General features: G+C 36.9%; 1 long non-coding RNA gene across 2 annotated transcripts; it reads right to left on the bottom strand.

Annotated features, from left to right (window-relative positions):
* Positions 1–7,026: 7,026 nt before the first annotated feature.
* LOC145568706 (uncharacterized) lies at positions 7,027–10,367 on the bottom strand. 2 transcript variants are annotated; one of them, XR_014095901.1, is made up of 3 exons: positions 10,081–10,367; positions 8,533–9,495; positions 7,027–7,410 (listed from the first exon to the last, which is right to left on the bottom strand). It is a non-coding gene; the product is annotated as an uncharacterized LOC145568706 (long non-coding RNA). The 2 variants fall into 2 exon arrangements; XR_014095900.1 differs by having other exon boundaries at positions 9,433–9,495.
* Between the last annotated feature and the right edge of the window lie 434 nt (positions 10,368–10,801).

Here is a 10,801-nt window from a genome sequence, read left to right as displayed (position 1 = left end):
TATCAATTAATTAAGATATGGAAAGAGATATGTTTTCACAATCTTATCTAATTACTTTCCTTATCTTTGAAAGATTATTGATCATCTCTTAGCCTATTTAAAGTCGAAATCAGAGGGAAAAGGAAGACACTGAAGACACTGCAGACACGAGAGAAGGGAGGCTTCACTCCAAAACCCCTCAAGGTTAGGAGTCATTTGTCATTGTTCTTGATACATTGTAGCGGAAGAACTCGGAGCTGCCTAAGAGGAACTCAGATCCTATTCTAAGGAGATTGATGGGTTCTTGTTTTGTTTTGTTTTCTTATCTTTGTATTATGATTCCTTAGCTTGTTATTCTCAGTAACTATTAGTTTGAAGCTATGTATTAAGTATTTGAGACGAGTAATGTTGGTATTAATGATTAATGCTTTGGAGTATTCTTGAATTATTGTTTTGTTCATACGAATGATGATTTCTTATAAGTAAGTGTACAACTATTTGTTTAGGTCTGATTCCTTTTGCTAATTAATACTATTAAGTCTGTAATTTCTTGGGAACATTAATGAAGTAGCAAATAATTGTAGAGAAGGACGTTCCACTTTATTAATTGATACATTTGCATGATGGATTTTTATGTATAGTTGTTGGGTATCTCAAGTTCCTTGTATGTTCTTGTTCCTATTAGTTTAAGTTCCTAGTTGGTAGTTGATCCTTATCCTGATACACCCCCCAATCATCTATTTCACTGTTTTGAGTCTTTGTTAAGTGTTTTGGATTTTAGTCTTAATTATTTGCAAGCACATTCTTCGTGGGATCGACCCCTACTTCCGCTAATTACAAATTAGTAGTCTTAGGGTAATTATTATTAATTTTTGTGCATTTCGACACCGCACCAGGTAGCAAAAGGTTACAAGAAAATTCACGATGTTGATTATGATGAAACCTTTTCTCTTGTTGCAATGCTTAAGTCTGTCCGGATTATCCTAGCAATTTCTGCATATTACGATTATGAAATATGGCAGATGGACGTCAAAACTGCTTTCCTAAATGGAATTTTGGAAGAAACTGTGTACATCACACAGCCAGAAGGTTTTGTTGATCCAACCAATGCTGGGAAGGTATGCAAGTTTAAGAATTCCATTTATGGGTTGAAGCAAACAAGCAGAAGTTGGAATCTACGATTCGACAAAGCCATAAGCAAGTTTGATTTTATCAAGAATCCAGATGAGTCTTGTGTTTACAAGAAGGTCAGCGGGAGTGACATCTCTTTCCTCGTCTTATATGTCAATGACATATTGCTCATTGGAAACAGCATTCAAATGTTAGAGTCTGTAAAGGCTTGGCTTGGAAAATTTTTTTCAATTAAAGACTTGGGAGGGGCACATTACATATTGGACATCAAGATCTATAGGGATAGATCGAAGAGGATGATTGGATTGAGCCAAAGTACTTACATCGATAAGGTATTAGCACGATTCAATATGCAAGAGGCCAAGAGAGGTCACCTACCCATGTCACATGGCATAACCCTAAGCAAGAAGTAGTGTCCGAAGAAACTTGATGAGCGAGAAAGGATAAATCAGATTCCATATGCTTCGCTTATAGGATCAATCATATATGCCATGATATGTACTAGGCCATATGTATCGTATGCTTTAATTGCTACGAGCCAATACCAATCAGACCCAAGAGAGGCGCATTGGACTGCAGCCAAGTATATCCTAAAGTACCTGAAAAGGAAAAAGGATAAATTCCTGGTTTATGGTGAGAGTAATGATTTGAACACCGATGCAAGCTTCTAGACAGAAAAAGACGACTTCAAGTCCTAATCAGGATACATATTCTGTCTAAATGGAGGAGCATTTAGTTGGAAGAGTGCTAAGAAAAGCACAATAACAAATTCTACAAATGAAGTAGAATACTTGGCAGCTTCTGAAGCAACTAAGGAGGCAATTTTGGATTCGCATGTTTGTTGATGAACTTGATGTTGTACCTCCATCAAAGGTCTAATAGACCTGTATTGTGACAACAATGGAGCTATTGCTCAGGCCAGAGAGCCACGGTAACATCAGAAGGTCTAAGATGTCAAAAGGCGATTTCACATGATAAGGGAATGAAAGTCCGAGGATGAAATTAGAATTTGTAAGATTGGAACGGACGACAATGTAGCCGATCCACTCACTAAACCTTTGCCTCAAGTGAAACACAACAAGCATGTTGGAGATTTTTTTTTATTTCCTTAGTTTTGTGTTTTAATTAAATTTTGGATATTTTAATGTAAAACACTATGTTGAACCATTCAATTTTTGGAGTAATTTAAATTTTATGCAATTTTTATCACTCCATGTCTATTCAATTGTGGTTTAGGATTAAATAATGAGTCCATTCGATTTTAAGAATATTCAAAATAGGGTATCAAGACAATGTCTTGGATAAAGAAAAACCTTTTAAGTGAACGTTGAATATTCTAATCGAAAAGTATCCCCAATCAAGGTCATTTAAATGTTGGACGATTAATGACCACTTAAGATTAGTGTGTAGTATGATTTATAGCATCGTTTCTTGTACTACAAGGACATGATTGTCATAAATCATTTGCACGGGTATTGGTTTAGAACCATATTGGATCGACCTATGAGAATACTTCAAGAGATTAAAAATCTTCATAAGTTCTCTTGTTTGAGTACTAGTCCATTTTGATGTTTGTCAAACAACTACCGTACATGGGGATTATAAATTTATAACTGCAATACTCGGGCGGCTAGGTCCTCTTAGTAAGAGAAGCTTACATTACAAGACATGGAATGTCCCCCTATTAAATAAATAAGGAACATGTCTTTTTTGTTTACAAGGCCTCTCGATGAGCGAGACTGTGAAAATGCATGGTCGTTCTTAGATCAATTTTAGATCATCTGCTTATTGACAGTCAAACACGGATATCGAGAAACACTTATGGACGTAACAAGGATGACGAATAATCTTAACTTATAGTTCATGATGAGACATTAAGTGACATAGGAAATAGGCTATACACTAAAACCGCACTTGTCCGGAAGGACAAGTAGGAGATTGATAGGAATGGTATCCTTCGAACAAGTGTATTATTCTGATAGATGGTTTGAAATTATTAGAAAGCTATTCAATGAGGTCAGGTGATCGGATTGCCTAGTTGGAGGCCGCTTCCGATCAGTAATATTAATGTACAATTAATATTACAGGTTAATCTTCACTGAACACAATGGGTCACACCCAATCAAGTAACCGATTCGTGACGAAAAATTAATCTGAAAGAATTAATGAGTTGTTAGAATATTATAAGCATAGACGTTGAAGTCGAGCTAGGAGCGTCGAAACCCAACATCACAAGTTGAGTCGGATTTATGAAATGACGAGACGGTAAAATCAACAATCAACAAGTCAGTACTCGGGAAAATCCTAGCCTCGGATTGGCCTAGACAATCGAAGGCTAGGACGGCTAGCATGGCTAGCCAAAGCCATTGCCTTAAGGTAAGGCTCGGTCGCAATCTCAGCATGCCTAGCATAACCGAGCAAGATGGCCGAGCTAGCCTTGCGTGCAAGGCTAGGCTTTCACAGCCAGCTGCGCTTGCTAGGCAAGGCAGCAGCCAGCCCGCACCATTGCAAGCAAGGCCAGCAGCACTTGCGTGATGTGCCTTGCGTGCGAGGTAGCAGCGTGCTAGGTTGCGCTAAGGACAAGCATCATAGCAGCAGCACGCAATGCGTGTGTGGGTTGCGAGATGTGCGTGCTTGCGTACTGGGCTGGCCAACTTGGTGTGCCTTGGTGCCCAAGCTCGGGTGGCCAGCTGGCGGTTTGTGTGTATGCCATGTTGGAGCTGGCTTTGGTAAGGAGCCATGGGGAGCAAGGGAAATTGATCCCTTCCCCTTGGTGGTCCTCACCTATTCTTGGTCATATTATAACACTTGTTGTTTGTTGATTGTCTTGCCTTTTTTTTATTTAAATTAAAATAGAAAAAGGGGTTTTACCAACTCTCCCAATTTATGAAATCCATTTTGAGTTGTGAGCTTGAAAAGGATCACCAAAGGCGTGAACACTTTCGCTCGTAATACTCTAAGTTTGGGTCTAGCCTCGGCTAAGCTCCGGGGTAGAGGCCATACGGGTCGAGCTTCAAGGTGTTAACCGTAGGAAGCTCTCGCATTTGCAAAGCTCAGCTAGCTTTCAAGTAAGACTCATTCGAAGCGAAGCACTCGTCGAGGGTGATTTCGTCTTTCCCTTTTCTTGTTTGTTAATTATGTTGTTAATTAATATGCATGTTTTAGTTGCATTTACTTATGTGCGGGTCTTGGAGTCGGGTTTTGATTCCGCGTGGTATTGGACATCATGAAACCGAACATTCAGTTGGATTCCATAAATGGATATACCAAATATGTCTTCTATTGCCTTGGTCTGCAAGTTCTGTTGCCTTTGTTTGATGATGAAGTACTACGGCTTTCTTTTCCTTTGCTTATGGGTAAACTTGCTAAGTTTTGGTTACACTGTCTAAACTTGCTACACATTTAAAAACATGCTTTCTTGAATGTGCTACTGTTATGGTTTGGTGGTCAGCAATGTGGAGTGTGGAGTTTATTTTACATGCATCTTGTGAACACTGATGTTATGTTGTATGTTTCTTTTTTTTTAATAGCAACAATTGTTTCATCTTTCGGGAAAAAAGTGCTTCTGTAAGTATTACCTTAGTCTTTTTAATTTCATGATCCTTTGCTTGTATGCAGCATGTTTCTTCATATTTTCATACTCTTGCTGTAGTAGCATATTGTGGTCTTTATCAGTGCAGTTTTTAGTTCACGTTGAGGATTTAAATGTTGTGATTTATGCAATATTATGTGCTTCTTTGTGGATATGATTAGCTCTTGCCATTTTGTTGTTTTACGCTTGGTGTGTACTTTTGACTATGGTGACATCTACATAGGCTGTGTAATTATCTTGTTAGGTTATGCATGTGGCTGAGTTCAGTCTTCTATTGTAGAGTCTTTGATCTAGGGAAAAGATTTCTCCTTAGGTCTTGAGTTAGTTTAGGTAGGGAGCTTTTTCCTGTTTACCTGTAGTTGAGAGTTTTGGTTTTCTGCTTTTCTTATATGTGGTTCTTGGTGTTTAGATGTGCATTACAGACATAAAAGATTTATTGTGCTCCTTATTCATACGGACAGGTGATGGATAGTCGGCCATGGGATATATTTATTTCCTACCAAGGTTTGTTGAACCAGGCTGTAACATGCTTGGAGCTACCAGCCCCTCTTTATACTCTGTCTGTAAATAGTGGGAATGCGATTAAGTTGCACCTTGATACAGGTGATGTGCTAGGGCCCTATGTGTATAATGATGGCTCAGTTGATACCTTAAAAGCCTCTATTGAAAAGGCATCTGAGCAGGCTATAAGGGGGCTGAGGGCTGATTTTGGTGTTTAGGTTGATGACTTGTTAAGTAAGAGGATTGGCAGGCTCGAGAATTGTGAATTCTTATATAAGATGAAATGTTTAGGGTTGGAGTCCATTGAAAGACCTCATGGTAAGACACATGTGAAGTGACTCATGGTAAGCCTCGAGCATGCTAAGTATGTGTGTACTGATTACCATGATGTTCTTCGCACTTTGGCTTCTAAGACTAGAGCACGTGTTTCGTCAGTTGAGGTTTTGAAGATAGCTGATAAGAAGTACATTGCTTGGCTTACAGTATGCACTCCATTTTCCTTCTGGTGGCATAAAGTGTGTATACAGTTCATTGGCTGCGAAATGCAAGTCTGCTACCCAAGATGCCGCAATGAAAGGAGTTAGTGTCTTACCTTCATGCTACAATTTGAATATCATGGACTTGAATTATGCAAATGTTGTTTATGCCGGAATTAAGTGCTTCCTTGCAAAGGAAAGTTTTATGGCAGTGAAGGAGCGTATTTTAGGTGTACAACAGCCGTTGCAATTGCCTCCGTTCTTTACTGCAGCTGAATGCAACACTCTTAAATCTGCTGTCCATTAGTTAAAGGCTCTTGGTTGTGCTCCATCTACACCGCGCAAACGTAAAGCACATCCTACCATTGGCTCTCGGTCTGCCATTACCCCTGTTGCAGTTCCGGAAGACTTAGAGCTTATATTTAAGCATAGAAAGCTTGATTAGGTTTTAAGGGGGGCTTCAGGGTTTTTTTTTTTTTTTTTTTTTTTTTTTAAGATGCCACATGTTTACAACCATAGCTAGAGTTGTTTGTTTTCAGACTATCTAATGGTAATCTGTTTGTAGTGACTAGCACTGCTTATGTTTTTTATTACTAAATGGTTGTACTCTATTTGTTGTGCTAAGAAGCAAATGTAGTTAGTGGCCTTCTATGTAAACTGATGCTTTATGTGTTTCAATGATAATGATCAATTTTAATTCATAGATTTCTAAGTTTTGGCCTACAATTGTCTCTATTATGAGCTTAGTTATGGTTGTTTATTTTGTCTCTATTTTGTTTGCTTGTTCATAGATTTGTTGTGTATGGTGTTCTGCAGTACCTATAATCGACCACAGTGGCAATTTTATCAGCATGAGTAAGAAGCGCTGCCTTTTTATCCCTTTTGGAAAGTTGTGGTTGATCATTTGTTTAAGTTTATTGTCTTTGAATTGTCATTGTAGATTGGTGCCTCATGTATAAAACACCTACTAATGCTCAAGCGAATGTCAAAACGATATACATTGTATTTGTGATGTTGTTTGTAGTTTCAGTGCAGTGTTGTATACAATCACTAGTAGAAAAATATAAAAAGGCACCGGTTCAAAACCCCCCTATAGCACCGGTTTTGAACCGGTGTTTATTTGACGGGTGCCAAAAAGTGAGAGTATTTGCCACCGATTCAGAACCGGTGGCAATAACACAGTTATTAGCACCGTTTTGGTTCAGAACCGGTGGCAAATAGGACAACTATTAGCACCGGTTCGGTTCAGAATCGATGCCCTTAATGCCCCAAAAAAATTAAATTTTATTTTATTTTATTTTTTTTTGCATTTTTTTGACTTAAATTGATATATAAACAACTTACATATATATAAACTTATAATTTTCATTAATATAAAGTAATATAAAGCTGTAACATTACAATTTTAATTCAAAAAAAAAAAAAAATAGTTTTACATTATAAACAGACCGACTGTAATAATATTACAACAGTAGCGTAGAGCAGATTAGCAGCAGCGAGAGTAGAACAGCAGTGGCGTAGAGCATAGCAGCAGCGAGAGTAGAACAACAGTGGCGTAGAGCATAGCAGCAGCAGCATCACGAGACCAGAACAGCATCAGGAGCATCGTAGAGCATAGCAGCAGCAGCATCACGAGACCAGAACAGCAGCAGAAGCATAGAAGCTTGCAGCAGCAGCAGCCTTGCGAGGCAGCGTGCAGTAGCAACCTTCCAGTGAAGGGATGACCAAAATCTACAGCCAAAAGAGCAAGAGTCATCAGCCCAATGAGCAAAAATCAGCAATACTAATCCACCAACTCACAATGCAACAAACAATGAACCATATATATGGTATGTGACAATAAATAGTAATGTTAGTAATAAATTATTAGCTTAATTCAGAATTTAGAAGTGCACAAAACTTATAACTTGTCATTTTATGTAGCATAATTTATTACCTTTGTCTTGCACTTAACCTTTGGAGGTTCATGAGGATATACAGATGGAACTTGAAAGGTAAATACAAAGGTGCCGCCTTTGCAATCAAAAGTTCCCTTAGTATATCAATACACTATGCAATTATTCCTCCGTCTCTTAATGTTCTATCTATTTTAATTGTGTGACTCACCAAAAAAAAAAAAAAAAAAAAAAATCAAGGAGAACTTTTTGAGATGGAGGGAGTTGATAAGAAGATGAAAGAAACAAGTAATGCAAATAAAAGCATAGCCAACTGAATTATTAATGAAGTTCAATGATCCAAATAGAAATATACGAATCTAATTCGAGTAATTTCCCTCTGCACTAGTATAATTACTTCATAGTAACACAATACATGCATTGTTTGGACCTTGGACTGTTGGACACTATTCTTTCATTAGCTTTGACTACACTTTTTTCTGGTATAGTTAATTATAAATCAATGTGTGAAATGTTGCGTGAAGACATCTGATAAAATTTCAAAATATACCACCAAAAGTTTTTTTTTTTTTAATAATTTCATATTAAAAATAGTTTTAAGGCAAAGGCAAAAGGCAAAATGATGTGTTCACGGTAAAATGGAGGAAACATAGAGATATAGATTTTGACAAAAACTCCACCCTCTCCATACCTCCATAATTACAAGAAAAAAGAGAACAAAGGAGTAAAGCAATATTGATGGCTAGGAGATGATAATAATAATTAAAATATAAATAATTAAAAATAAAAAGGGAAAGAAACAAAGTCAAGAAAAAATGACATAGGTACAAAGACAAGCAAGAACTACGCACTAGTTAGTAATAGCCTATGAATTATGACCGGTATTAATAGAAGATATCAATTATCAGACTCGTGATGCAATCTAGGTGTTGGCATGATTTAGTAGAATAGCACTTACAAATAGTACCCCCTCGTCAGGCCGGATAGTAACTTCAAAATTCATCAGGTCATTCTTCCCATTGGGAAATGATATGGTACACGATTTGGGCAGGTTTAGTTCACTAATATCTAGAAAAAGTCCATAGTTTAGAGCCATAATATGTAAACAGAAGAGGTAACAGTAATGTGAAGCATAATAATATGTTTGATCATACGTCTCATAAAAACCTTCAATCTGCGCAATGTAGATTTAGTAGTTAAAAGAAGTCCAGGACCAAATGCAGCAAATGGTTGATAATAGATTTCCGCATGTAACTATTCTAATTAAGGATAATGTGTTTATTTTATTATGCAGAAAGATCAATTTATAACTGGCAAAAAATTAGGAAAAAAAGCGTGAAGCTTGCAAACACTTTTCAATGGAAATCATGGCATAAACAAACAACAATATATCTGGTCAGAACAGAGCAACTGATGAGCAAGAATTTCACCAATCCAGCCAATCTACACACACAAAAAGAGAGTAAAATCTCCATCCCAGTCTCTTACATACAGCTAAAGACATGTTCATATATGCATGAGTCTAGGGTAATCGAAAAATAGAGTGAGGAACCCCATATAATTCATGCGCGGATAATGAAAATGAAAAAGAATGATACAAAGTCATATAGTAAATTTTTTCCCCTTCTTGGATCAGCAAGTCTCATTCTTTAGTGTGCTCGTCGCCTAAAATAATTTCTTTTCATTACTTTTGTATGACAAACAAACATGGAGCAACATACAAAAAGGATGGAAATTTTGAATTTTGAGCTAAAACTTCTAGTGCCAAATTGAAAACAACTTACACAAGGCCAAGACTACAGCAACATTTATATAACAATATGAGTCCCAATAACAACATCTTTTTAAGAACAAATACCTTTATGGAGACGTAGTTCTCCAGCTCAATTTTTGAGTACCGATCCAAAAAGTGATTCACACTCTACACATACACAGAACTCAAAATAAAAAATTAAAAAAAAAAAAAAAAAAATCATCATTTTGCTAAACATGTTGAATTAATCAGAAACAGGAACAATTGCAATATAATCCAAGCTTTTCAGTTTAAACAACTCAAATTTGTGCTTCGAAAATTACATTAAGCAATATAAATCTGACAATTGAGCAATTATAATTAGAACTTTTGAAAAAAAATACCAACAATCGAACATCAGGACATTGAATTCACAGAGTTTCTTAATACAAGTTCACAAAATCCACTACAAAAAAAACAAATAGACTACCTCACGTCTTATCATCAGATTGCCTAATTTCGAAATAGAAGAGCAAGATCATAATCAAAACCCCAATATAACTTTATTCATTAAAACCCTAAATTTTCGATTAAACCAGAAAACACATGCAATTAAACAAAATCAAACATTATAAATCAAACAAAATCTAAGATTTGAACTAGAAATCAAATCAAAACACTATAAATCAAACAAAATCTAAGATTTGAACTAGAAATTAAGCAAAAGAACCCTAAATTTGGAATTTAAATGGGAAAGTTTAAAGAATCGCATACCAAGAACACCAATCAAAACCCTAGAAATCAGACTTTAGTCACCATCACTGACCATCGTCATTGTGCTTTGTTCTACTGACCACCGACCACCGTCATTGTACTTGCGGATCTATGCTTCATGGAGAGAGAAGGGAGTTCGAGGGAGAAGACGGGACGGAGCTTCAATGGAGCTTGCGGGTCTAAGCTTGCGGATCTAAGCTTCAATGGAGTTTCAATGGGTTTGGTGAGGAAAGAGAGGAGGAGCGCGACATATGAGGAGAGAGAATGAAAAAAGAAAGGGAAAGAGATTAAGCGAATGAATAGGGGAAGGGAAAAAAGGCCGGTTTTTTGTTTGATTTGCCACCGGTTTGAACCGGTGGTCTTTAAGGAATTTGGCACCGGTTTGATTTGAACCGGTGCTATTTCTATTAAACTAAATTTCGCCTTATTTTTTTCCCACCGGTTTTAAAGAACCGGTGTCAATTTCTCGGTGCGCATTTGTGTTTTTCTACTAGTGAATGGTATCTTGCTTAATATAGTTTTGCATTTGTAGTGAACCTAGTGAAACAAGCTCTTAAGGTGCACAACAATATGTAGCTAAAAAACCAAAGAACAAGCCCAAGCCTAATCAAAATCCAAAGCCTAAGCCTAAGCCTCAGCCTAAGCCAAAGAGTGTGAATCTTTCAATTCCTTAATGGTATCTTATTAGCTTGGCTTATAGAATGACTACTTATATTGCATA

This window comes from Chenopodium album, chromosome 11 (assembly GCF_948465745.1).
Source record: "Chenopodium album chromosome 11, dcCheAlbu1.1, whole genome shotgun sequence".
Classification (NCBI taxonomy): Eukaryota; Viridiplantae; Streptophyta; class Magnoliopsida; order Caryophyllales; family Amaranthaceae; genus Chenopodium; species Chenopodium album.
This window is presented reverse-complemented; position numbering and strand designations above follow the sequence as displayed.